Genomic DNA, 13,407 nt, shown 5'->3' on the forward strand with positions numbered 1-13,407 from the left:
ATATGGTATACGTATAGCTTGGAAATTGTGACCGTTGCTCGCTCGCTCCGCTCGCTCCTAAAAATCTAGACCAACCCCACAACCGATCCGACACGTTCGCAAATTTGAAATATGTCGCCATCATATCGAAGAATGACGGAAGATGGAATGGTTTTAGGTTAGGCTATAGTTTTCGAGCGAGCGCAGCGAGCGAGCGACGCGTAAATGTGTGTCTCAAACCAACGGTTTGGCACATACGGACATTGAAATATTCGCACCAGCCCGAGGAGCCGGAAGTATTTATCCTATTGCCTACCGACACATGTTTACAGTTTATGAATAGTTTCACATAAATAGTACTATTTCCACATAGTACAGTGCAATGTGATGTCCGAAATTGCTGACAAAATTAGGTACTAACACGAAATATATGCAAGGCAATATAAGGTATATGTATAGCTTGGAAATTGTGACCGTTGCTCGCTCGCTCCGCTCGCTCGTAAAAATCTCGTCCAACCTCACAACCGATCCGACACGTTCGCAAATTTGAAATATGCCGCCATCATATCGAATAATGAACGGAAGATGGATTGGTTTTAGGTTAGGCTATAGCTTTCGTGCGAGCGCAGCGAACGAGAGACGCGTAAAGGTGTGTCAGAAACCAACGGTTTGGCACATACGGACATTGAAATATTAGCACCAGCCCGAGGAGCCGGAAGTATTTATCCTATTGCCTACCGACAGATGTTTACAGTTTATGAATAGTTTCACATAAATAGTACTATTTCCTCATAGTACAGTGCAATGTGATGTCCTAAATGGCTGACAAAATTATGTAATAACACGAAATATATGGAAGGCAATATAAGGTATATGTATAGCTTGGAGATTGTGACCGTTGCTCGCTCGCTCCGCTCGCTCGTAAAAATCTAGTCCAACCTCACAACCGATCCCACACGTTCGCAAATTTGAAATATGTCGCCGCCATATCGAATAATGAACGGAAGATGGATTGGTTTTAGGTTAGGCTATAGCTTTCGTGCGAGCGCAGCGAACGAGAGACGCGTAAAGGTGTGTCACAAACCATCGGTTTGGCACATACGGACATTGATATATTCGCTCCAGCCCGAGGAGCCGGAAGTCTTTATCCTATTGCCTTCTGACAAATGTTTACGGTTTACCAATAGTTTCACATAATTAGTACCGTTTCCTCATACTACAGTGCAACGTGATGTCCGAAATGGCTGACAAAATTAGGTACATGCACGAAATATATGCAAGACAATATATGTTATATGTATAGCTTGGAAATTGTGACCGTTGCTCGCTCGCTCCGCTCGCTCGTAAAAATCTAGTCCAACACCACAACCGATCCGACACGTTCGCAAATTTGAAATATGTCGCCATCATATCGAATAATGTACGCAAGATGGATTGGTTTTAGGTTAGGCTATAGTTTTCGAGCGAGCGCAGCGAGCGAGAGACGCGTATAGGTGTGTCATAAACCAACGGTTTGGCACATACGGACATTGAAATATTCGCACCATCCCGAGGAGCCGGAAGTATTTATCCTATTGCCTACCGACACATGTTTACAGTTTATGAATAGTTTCACATAAATAGTACTATTTCCTCATAGTACAGTGCAATGTGATGTCCGAAATGGCTGACAAAATTAGGTAATAACACGAAATATATGGATGGCAATATAAGGTATATGTATAGCTTGGAAATTGTGACCGTTGCTCGCTCGCTCCGCTCGCTCGTAAAAATCTCGTCCAACCTCACTACCGATCCGACACGTTCCCAAATTTGAAATATGTTGCCACCATATCGAATAATGAACGGAAGATGGATTGGTTTTAGGTTAGGCTATAGCTTTCGTGCGAGCGCAGCGAGCTAGAGACGCGTAAATGTGTGTCACAAACCAACGGTTTGGCACATACGGACATTGAAATATTCGCACCAGCCCGAGGAGCCGAAAGTCTTTATCCTATTGCCTTCTGACAAATGTTTACGGTTTACCAATAGTTTCACATAATTAGTACCGTTTCCTCATAGTACAGTGCAAAGTGATGTCCGAAATGGCTGACAAAATTAGGTACAAGCACGAAATATATGCAAGACAATATATGGTATATGTATAGCTTGAAAATTGTGACCGTTGCTCGCTCGCTCCGCTCGCTCGTAAAAATCTAGTCCAACCCCACAACCGATCCGACACGTTCGCAAATTTGAAATATGTCGCCATCATATCGAAGAATGACGGAAGATGGAATGGTTTTAGGTTAGGATATAGTTTTCGAGCGAGCGCAGCGAGCGAGCGACGCGTAAATGTGTGTCTCATACCAACGGTTTGGCACATACGGACATTGAAATATTCGCACCAGCCCGAGGAGCCGGAAGTCTTTATCCTATTGCCTTCTGACAAATGTTTACGGTTTTCCAATAGATTCACATAATTAGTACCGTTTCCTCATAGTACAGTGCAACGTGATGTCCGAAATGGCTGACAAAATTAGGTACAAGCACGAAATATATGCAAGACAATATATGGTATATGTATAGCTTGGAAATTGTGACCGTTGCTCGCTCGCTCCGCTCGCTCGAAAAAATCTAGTCCAACCTCACAACCGATCCGACACGTTCGCAAATTTGAAATATGTCGCCACCATATCGAATAATGAACGCAAGATGGATTGGTTTTAGGTTAGGCTATAGTTTTCGAGCGAGCGCCGCGAGCGAGAGACGCGTAAAGGTGTGTCATAAACCAACGGTTTGGCACATACGGACATTGAAATATTCGCACCAGCCCGAGGAGCCGGAAGTATTTATCCCATTGCCTACCGACACATGTTTACAGTTTATGAATAGTTTCACATAAATAGTACTATTTCCTCATAGTACAGTGCAATGTGATGTCCGAAATGGCTGACAAAATTAGGTAATAACACGAAATATATGGAAGGCAATATAAGGTATATGTATAGCTTGGAAATTGTGACCGTTGCTCGCTCGCTCCGCTCGCTCGTAAAAATCTAGTCCAACCTCACAACCGATCCCACACGTTCGCAAATTTGAAATATGTCGCCACCATATCGAATAATGAACGGAAGATGGATTGGTTTTAGGATAGGCTATAGCTTTCGTGCGAGCGCAGCGAACGAGAGACGCGTAAAGGTGTGTCACAAACCATCGGTTTGGCACATACGGACATTGATATATTCGCACCAGCCCGAGGAGCCGGAAGTCTTTATCCTATTGCCTTCTGACAAATGTTTACGGTTTACCAATAGTTTCACATAATTAGTACCGTTTCCTCATAGTACAGTGCAACGTGATGTCCGAAATGGCTGACAAAATTAGGTACATGCACGAAATATATGCAAGACAATATATGTTATATGTATAGCTTGGAAATTGTGACCGTTGCTCGCTCGCTCCGCTCGCTCGTAAAAATCTAGTCCAACCCCACAACCGATCCGACACGTTCGCAAATTTGAAATATGTCGCCATCATATCGAATAATGAACGCAAGATGGATTGGTTTTAGGTTAGGCTATAGTTTTCGAGCGAGCGCAGCGAGCGAGAGACGCGTATAGGTGTGTCATAAACCAACGGTTTGGCACATACGGACATTGAAATATTCGCACCATCCCGAGGAGCCGGAAGTATTTATCCTATTGCCTACCGACACATGTTTATAGTTTATGAATAGTTTCACATAAATAGTACTATTTCCTCATAGTACAGTGCAATGTGATGTCCGAAATGGCTGACAAAATTAGGTAATAACACGAAATATATGGATGGCAATATAAGGTATATGTATAGCTTGGAATTTGTGACCGTTGCTCGCTCGCTCCGCTCGCTCGTAAAAATCTCGTCCAACCTCACTACCGATCCGACACGTTCCCAAATTTGAAATATGTTGCCACCATATCGAATAATGAACGGAAGATGGATTGGTTTTAGGTTAGGCTGTAGCTTTCGTGCGAGCGCAGCGAGCGAGAGACGCGTAAATGTGTGTCACAAACCAACGGTTTGGCACATACGGACATTGAAATATTCGCACCAGCCCGAGGAGCCGAAAGTCTTTATCCTATTGCCTTCTGACAAATGTTTACGGTTTACCAATAGTTTCACATAATTAGTACCGTTTCCTCATAGTACAGTGCAAAGTGATGTCCGAAATGGCTGACAAAATTAGGTACAAGCACGAAATATATGCAAGACAATATATGGTATATGTATAGCTTGGAAATTGTGACCGTTGCTCGCTCGCTCCGCTCGCTCGTAAAAATCTAGTCCAACCCCACAACCGATCCGACACGTTCGCAAATTTGAAATATGTCGCCATCATATCGAAGAATGACGGAAGATGGAATGGTTTTAGGTTAGGCTATAGTTTTCGAGCGAGCGCAGCGAGCGAGCGACGCGTAAATGTGTGTCTCAAACCAACGGTTTGGCACATACGGACATTGAAATATTCGCACCAGCCCGAGGAGCCGGAAGTCTTTATCCTATTGCCTTCTGACAAATGTTTACGGTTTTCCAATAGATTCACATAATTAGTACCGTTTCCTCATAGTACAGTGCAACGTGATGTCCGAAATGGCTGACAAAATTAGGTACAAGCACGAAATATATGCAAGACAATATATGGTATATGTATAGCTTGGAAATTGTGACCGTTGCTCGCTCGCTCTGCTCGCTCGAAAAAATCTAGTCCAACCTCACAACCGATCCGACACGTTCGCAAATTTGAAATATGTCGCCACCATATCGAATAATGAACGCAAGATGGATTGGTTTTAGGTTAGGCTATAGTTGTCGAGCGAGCGCCGCGAGCGAGAGACGCGTAAAGGTGTGTCATAAACCAACGGTTTGGCACATACGGACATTGAAATATTCGCACCAGCCCGAGGAGCCGGAAGTATTTATCCCATTGCCTACCGACACATGTTTACAGTTTATGAATAGTTTCACATAAATAGTACTATTTCCTCATAGTACAGTGCAATGTGATGTCCGAAATGGCTGACAAAATTAGGTAATAACACGAAATATATGGAAGGCAATATAAGGTATATGTATAGCTTGGAAATTGTGACCGTTGCTCGCTCGCTCCGCTCGCTCGTAAAAATCTAGTCCAACCTCACAACCGATCCCACACGTTCGCAAATTTGAAATATGTCGCCACCATATCGAATAATGAACGGAAGATGGATTGGTTTTAGGTTAGGCTATAGTTTTCGAGCGAGCGCAGCGAGGGTGAGACGCGTATAGGTGTGTCATAAACCATCGGTTTGGCACATACGGACGTTGAAATATTCGCACCAGCCCGAGGAGCCGGAAGTCTTTATCCTATTGCCTTCTGACAAATGTTTACGGTTTACCAATAGTTTCACATAATTAGTACCGTTTCCTCATAGTACAGTGCAACGTGATGTCCGAAATGGCTGACAAAATTAGGTACAAGCACGAAATATATGCAAGACAATATATGGTATACGTATAGCTTGGAAATTGTGACCGTTGCTCGCTCGCCCCGCTCGCTCGTAAAAATCTAGACCAACCCCACAACCGATCCGACACGTTCGCAAATTTGAAATATGTCGCCATCATATCGAAGAATGACGGAAGATGGAATGGTTTTAGGTTAGGCTATAGTTTTCGAGCGAGCGCAGCGAGCGAGCGACGCGTAAATGTGTGTCTCAAACCAACGGTTTGGCACATACGGACATTGAAATATTCGCACCAGCCCGAGGAGCCGGAAGTATTTATCCTATTGCCTACCGACACATGTTTACAGTTTATGAATAGTTTCACATAAATAGTACTATTTCCACATAGTACAGTGCAATGTGATGTCCGAAATTGCTGACAAAATTAGGTACTAACACGAAATATATGCAAGGCAATATAAGGTATATGTATAGCTTGGAAATTGTGACCGTTGCTCGCTCGCTCCGCTCGCTCGTAAAAATCTCGTCCAACCTCACAACCGATCCGACACGTTCATAAATTTGAAATATGCCGCCATCATATCGAATAATGAACGGAAGATGGATTGGTTTTAGGTTAGGCTATAGTTTTCGAGCGAGCGCCGCGAGCGAGAGACGCGTAAAGGTGTGTCATAAACCAACGGTTTGGCACATACGGACATTGAAATATTCGCACCAGCCCGAGGAGCCGGAAGTATTTATCCCATTGCCTACCGACACATGTTTACAGTTTATGAATAGTTTCACATAAATAGTACTATTTCCTCATAGTACAGTGCAATGTGATGTCCGAAATGGCTGACAAAATTAGGTAATAACACGAAATATATGGAAGGCAATATAAGGTATATGTATAGCTTGGAAATTGTGACCGTTGCTCGCTCGCTCCGCTCGCTCGTAAAAATCTAGTCCAACCTCACAACCGATCCCACACGTTCGCAAATTTGAAATATGTCGCCACCATATCGAATAATGAACGGAAGATGGATTGGTTTTAGGTTAGGCTATAGTTTTCGAGCGAGCGCAGCGAGGGTGAGACGCGTATAGGTGTGTCATAAACCATCGGTTTGGCACATACGGACGTTGAAATATTCGCACCAGCCCGAGGAGCCGGAAGTCTTTATCCTATTGCCTTCTGACAAATGTTTACGGTTTACCAATAGTTTCACATAATTAGTACCGTTTCCTCATAGTACAGTGCAACGTGATGTCCGAAATGGCTGACAAAATTAGGTACAAGCACGAAATATATGCAAGACAATATATGGTATACGTATAGCTTGGAAATTGTGACCGTTGCTCGCTCGCTCCGCTCGCTCGTAAAAATCTAGACCAACCCCACAACCGATCCGACACGTTCGCAAATTTGAAATATGTCGCCATCATATCGAAGAATGACGGAAGATGGAATGGTTTTAGGTTAGGCTATAGTTTTCGAGCGAGCGCAGCGAGCGAGCGACGCGTAAATGTGTGTCTCAAACCAACGGTTTGGCACATACGGACATTGAAATATTCGCACCAGCCCGAGGAGCCGGAAGTATTTATCCTATTGCCTACCGACACATGTTTACAGTTTATGAATAGTTTCACATAAATAGTACTATTTCCACATAGTACAGTGCAATGTGATGTCCGAAATTGCGGACAAAATTAGGTACTAACACGAAATATATGCAAGGCAATATAAGGTATATGTATAGCTTGGAAATTGTGACCGTTGCTCGCTCGCTCCGCTCGCTCGTAAAAATCTCGTCCAACCTCACAACCGATCCCACACGTTCGCAAATTTGAAATATGTCGCCACCATATCGAATAATGAACGGAAGATGGATTGGTTTTAGGTTAGGCTATAGCTTTCGTGCGAGCGCAGCGAACGAGAGACACGTAAAGGTGTGTCACAAACCATCGGTTTGGCACATACGGACATTGATATATTCGCACCAGCCCGAGGAGCCGGAAGTCTTTATCCTATTGCCTTCTGACAAATGTTTACGGTTTACCAATAGTTTCACATAATCAGTACCGTTTCCTCATAGTACAGTGCAACGTGATGTACGAAATGGCTGACAAAATTAGGTACAAGCACGAAATATATGCAAGACAATATATGGTATATGTATAGCTTGGAAATTGTGACCGTTGCTCGCTCGCTCCGCTCGCTCGTAAAAATCTAGTCCAACCCCACAACCGATCCGACACGTTCGCAAATTTGAAATATGTCGCCATCATATCGAATAATGAACGCAAGGTGGATTGGTTTTAGGGTAGGCTATAGTTTTCGAGCGAGCGCAGCGAGCGAGAGACGCGTATAGGTGTGTCATAAACCAACGGTTTGGCACATACGGACATTGAAATATTCGCACCAGCCCGAGGAGCCGGAAGTATTTATCCTATTGCCTACCGACACATGTTTACAGTTTATGAATAGTTTCACATAAATAGTACTATTTCCACATAGTACAATGCAATGTGATGTCCGAAATGGCTGACAAAATTAGGTACAAGCACGAAATATATGCAAGACAATATATGGTATATGTATAGCTTGGAAATTGTGACCGTTGCTCGCTCGCTCCGCTCGCTCGTAAAAATCTAGTCCAACCCCACAACCGATCCGACACGTTCGCAAATTTGAAATTTCTCGCCACCATATCGAATAATGAACGGAGGATGGATTGGTTTTAGGTTAGGCTATAGCTTTCGTGCGAGAGGAGCGAACGAGAGACGCGTAAAGGTGTGTCACAAACCATCGGTTTGGCACATACGGACTCTGATATATTCGCACCAGCCCGAGGAGCCGGAAGTCTTTATACTATTGCCTTCTGACAAATGTTTACGGTTTACCAATAGTTTCACATAATTAGTACCGTTTCCTCATAGTACAGTGCAACGTGATGTCCGAAATGGCTGACAAAATTAAGTACAAGCACGAAATATATGCAAGACAATATATGGTATATGTATAGCTTGGAAATTGTGACCGTTGCTCGCTCGCTCCGCTAGCTCGTAAAAATCTAGTCCAACCCCACAACCGATCCGACACGTTCGCAAATTTGAAATATGTCGCCATCATATCGAATAATGAACGCAAGGTGGATTGGTTTTAGGTTAGGCTATAGTTTTCGAGAGAGCGCAGCGAGCGAGAGACGCGTATAGGTGTGTCATAAACCAACGGTTTGGCACATACGGACATTGAAATATTCGCACCAGCCCGAGGAGCCGGAAGTATTTATCCTATTGCCTACCGACACATGTTTACAGTTTATGAATAGTTTCACATAAATAGTACTATTTCCTCATAGTACAGTGCAACGTGATGTCCGAAATGGCTGACAAAATTAGGTACAAGGACGAAATATATGCATGACAATATATGGTATATGTATAGCTTGGAAATTGTGACCGTTGCTCGCTCGCTCCGCTAGCTCGTAAAAATCTAGTCCAACCCCACAACCGATCCGACACGTTCGCAAATTTGAAATATGTCGCCATCATATCGAATAATGAACGCAAGGTGGATTGGTTTTAGGTTAGGCTATAGTTTTCGAGAGAGCGCAGCGAGCGAGAGACGCGTAAAGGTGTGTCATAAACCAACGGTTTGGCACATACGGACATTGAAATATTCGCACCAGCCCGAGGAGCCGGAAGTATTTATCCCATTGCCTACCGACACATGTTTACAGTTTATGAATAGTTTCACATAAATAGTACTATTTCCTCATAGTACAGTGCAATGTGATGTCCGAAATGGCTGACAAAATTAGGTAATAACACGAAATATATGGAAGGCAATATAAGGTATATGTATAGCTTGGAAATTGTGACCGTTGCTCGCTCGCTCCGCTCGCTCGTAAAAATCTAGTCCAACCTCACAACCGATCCCACACGTTCGCAAATTTGAAATATGTCGCCACCATATCGAATAATGAACGGAAGATGGATTGGTTTTAGGTTAGGCTATAGTTTTCGAGCGAGCGCAGCGAGGGTGAGACGCGTATAGGTGTGTCATAAACCATCGGTTTGGCACATACGGACGTTGAAATATTCGCACCAGCCCGAGGAGCCGGAAGTCTTTATCCTATTGCCTTCTGACAAATGTTTACGGTTTACCAATAGTTTCACATAATTAGTACCGTTTCCTCATAGTACAGTGCAACGTGATGTCCGAAATGGCTGACAAAATTAGGTACAAGCACGAAATATATGCAAGACAATATATGGTATACGTATAGCTTGGAAATTGTGACCGTTGCTCGCTCGCTCCGCTCGCTCGTAAAAATCTAGACCAACCCCACAACCGATCCGACACGTTCGCAAATTTGAAATATGTCGCCATCATATCGAAGAATGACGGAAGATGGAATGGTTTTAGGTTAGGCTATAGTTTTCGAGCGAGCGCAGCGAGCGAGCGACGCGTAAATGTGTGTCTCAAACCAACGGTTTGGCACATACGGACATTGAAATATTCGCACCAGCCCGAGGAGCCGGAAGTATTTATCCTATTGCCTACCGACACATGTTTACAGTTTATGAATAGTTTCACATAAATAGTACTATTTCCACATAGTACAGTGCAATGTGATGTCCGAAATTGCGGACAAAATTAGGTACTAACACGAAATATATGCAAGGCAATATAAGGTATATGTATAGCTTGGAAATTGTGACCGTTGCTCGCTCGCTCCGCTCGCTCGTAAAAATCTCGTCCAACCTCACAACCGATCCCACACGTTCGCAAATTTGAAATATGTCGCCACCATATCGAATAATGAACGGAAGATGGATTGGTTTTAGGTAGGCTATAGCTTTCGTGCGAGCGCAGCGAACGAGAGACACGTAAAGGTGTGTCACAAACCATCGGTTTGGCACATACGGACATTGATATATTCGCACCAGCCCGAGGAGCCGGAAGTCTTTATCCTATTGCCTTCTGACAAATGTTTACGGTTTACCAATAGTTTCACATAATCAGTACCGTTTCCTCATAGTACAGTGCAACGTGATGTACGAAATGGCTGACAAAATTAGGTACAAGCACGAAATATATGCAAGACAATATATGGTATATGTATAGCTTGGAAATTGTGACCGTTGCTCGCTCGCCTCCGCTCGCTCGTAAAAATCTAGTCCAACCCCACAACCGATCCGACACGTTCGCAAATTTGAAATATGTCGCCATCATATCGAATAATGAACGCAAGGTGGATTGGTTTTAGGTTAGGCTATAGTTTTCGAGCGAGCGCAGCGAGCGAGAGACGCGTATAGGTGTGTCATAAACCAACGGTTTGGCACATACGGACATTGAAATATTCGCACCAGCCCGAGGAGCCGGAAGTATTTATCCTATTGCCTACCGACACATGTTTACAGTTTATGAATAGTTTCACATAAATAGTACTATTTCCACATAGTACAATGCAATGTGATGTCCGAAATGGCTGACAAAATTAGGTACAAGCACGAAATATATGCAAGACAATATATGGTATATGTATAGCTTGGAAATTGTGACCGTTGCTCGCTCGCTCCGCTCGCTCGTAAAAATCTAGTCCAACCCCACAACCGATCCGACACGTTCGCAAATTTGAAATTTCTCGCCACCATATCGAATAATGAACGGAGGATGGATTGGTTTTAGGTTAGGCTATAGCTTTCGTGCGAGAGGAGCGAACGAGAGACGCGTAAAGGTGTGTCACAAACCATCGGTTTGGCACATACGGACTCTGATATATTCGCACCAGCCCGAGGAGCCGGAAGTCTTTATACTATTGCCTTCTGACAAATGTTTACGGTTTACCAATAGTTTCACATAATTAGTACCGTTTCCTCATAGTACAGTGCAACGTGATGTCCGAAATGGCTGACAAAATTAAGTACAAGCACGAAATATATGCAAGACAATATATGGTATATGTATAGCTTGGAAATTGTGACCGTTGCTCGCTCGCTCCGCTAGCTCGTAAAAATCTAGTCCAACCCCACAACCGATCCGACACGTTCGCAATTTGAAATATGTTGCCATCATATCGAATAATGAACGCAAGGTGGATTGGTTTTAGGTTAGGCTATAGTTTTCGAGAGAGCGCAGCGAGCGAGAGACGCGTATAGGTGTGTCATAAACCAACGGTTTGGCACATACGGACATTGAAATATTCGCACCAGCCCGAGGAGCCGGAAGTATTTATCCTATTGCCTACCGACACATGTTTACAGTTTATGAATAGTTTCACATAAATAGTACTATTTCCTCATAGTACAGTGCAACGTGATGTCCGAAATGGCTGACAAAATTAGGTACAAGGACGAAATATATGCATGACAATATATGGTATATGTATAGCTTGGAAATTGTGACCGTTGCTCGCTCGCTCCGCTAGCTCGTAAAAATCTAGTCCAACCCCACAACCGATCCGACACGTTCGCAAATTTGAAATATGTCGCCATCATATCGAATAATGAACGCAAGGTGGATTGGTTTTAGGTTAGGCTATAGTTTTCGAGAGAGCGCAGCGAGCGAGAGACGCGTATAGGTGTGTCATAAACCAACGGTTTGGCACATACGGACATTGAAATATTCGCACCAGCCCGAGGAGCCGGAAGTATTTATCCTATTGCCTACCGACACATGTTTACAGTTTATGAATAGTTTCACATAAATAGTACTATTTCCTCATAGTACAGTGCAATGTGATGTCCGAAATGGCTGACAAAATTAGGTAATAACACGAAATATATGGAAGGCAATATAAGGTATATGTATAGCTTGGAAATTGTGACCGTTGCTCGCTCGCTGCGCTAGCTCGTAAAAATCTAGTCCAACCCCACAACCGATCCGACACGTTCGCAAATTTTAAATATGTCGCCGATCATATCGAATAATGAACGCAAGATGGACTGGTTTTAGGTTAGGCTATAGTTTTCGAGCGTGCGCAGCGAGCGAGAGACGCGTATAGGTGTGTCATAAACCAACGGTTTGGCACATAGGGACATTGAAATATTCGCACCAGCCCGCGGAACCGGAAGTATTTATCCTATTGCCTACCGACACATGTTTACAGTTTATGAATAGTTTCACATAAATAGTACTATTTCCTCATAGTACAGTGCAATGTGATGTCCGAAATGGCAGACAAAATTAGGTAATAACACGAAATATATGGAAGGCAATATAAGGTATATGTATAGCTTGGAAATTGTGACCGTTGCTCGCTCGCTCCGCTCGCTCGTAAAAATCTAGTCCAACCTCACAACCGATCCCACACGTTCGCAAATTTGAAATATGTCGCCACCATATCGAATAATGAACGGAAGATGGATTGGTTTTAGGTTAGGCTATAGCTTTCGTGCGAGCGCAGCGAACGAGAGACGCGTAAAGGTGTGTCACAAACATCGGTTTGGCACATACGGACATTGATATATTCGAACCAGCCCGAGGAGCCGGAAGTCTGTATCCTATTGCCTTCTGACAAATGTTTACGGTTTACCAATAGTTTCACATAATTAGTACCGTTTCCTCATAGTACAGTGCAACGTGATGTCCGAAATGGCTGACAAAATTAAGTACAAGCACGAAATATATGCAAGACAATATATGGTATATGTATAGCTTGGAAATTGTGACCGTTGCTCGCTCGCTCCGCTAGCTCGTAAAAATCTAGTCCAACCCCACAACCGATCCGACACGTTCGCAAATTTGAAATATGTTGCCATCATATCGAATAATGAACGCAAGGTGGATTGGTTTTAGGTTAGGCTATAGTTTTCGAGAGAGCGCAGCGAGCGAGAGACGCGTATAGGTGTGTCATAAACCAACGGTTTGGCACATACGGACATTGAAATATTCGCACCAGCCCGAGGAGCCGGAAGTATTTATCCTATTGCCTACCGACACATGTTTACAGTTTATGAATAGTTTCACATA

The 13,407-nt window shown here is 43.4% G+C and overlaps 1 long non-coding RNA gene across 1 annotated transcript; it reads left to right on the plus strand.

Annotated features, from left to right (window-relative positions):
• Positions 1–2,567: 2,567 nt before the first annotated feature.
• On the plus strand, positions 2,568–9,055 carry LOC126928535 (uncharacterized). Its single transcript, XR_007716753.1, has 2 exons — positions 2,568–2,688; positions 9,016–9,055. It is a non-coding gene; the product is annotated as an uncharacterized LOC126928535 (long non-coding RNA).
• The last annotated feature ends 4,352 nt before the right edge of the window (positions 9,056–13,407 follow it).

The sequence above is a fragment of the Bombus affinis genome, unplaced genomic scaffold (genome assembly GCF_024516045.1).
Source record: "Bombus affinis isolate iyBomAffi1 unplaced genomic scaffold, iyBomAffi1.2 ctg00001048.1, whole genome shotgun sequence".
Classification (NCBI taxonomy): Eukaryota; Metazoa; Arthropoda; class Insecta; order Hymenoptera; family Apidae; genus Bombus; species Bombus affinis.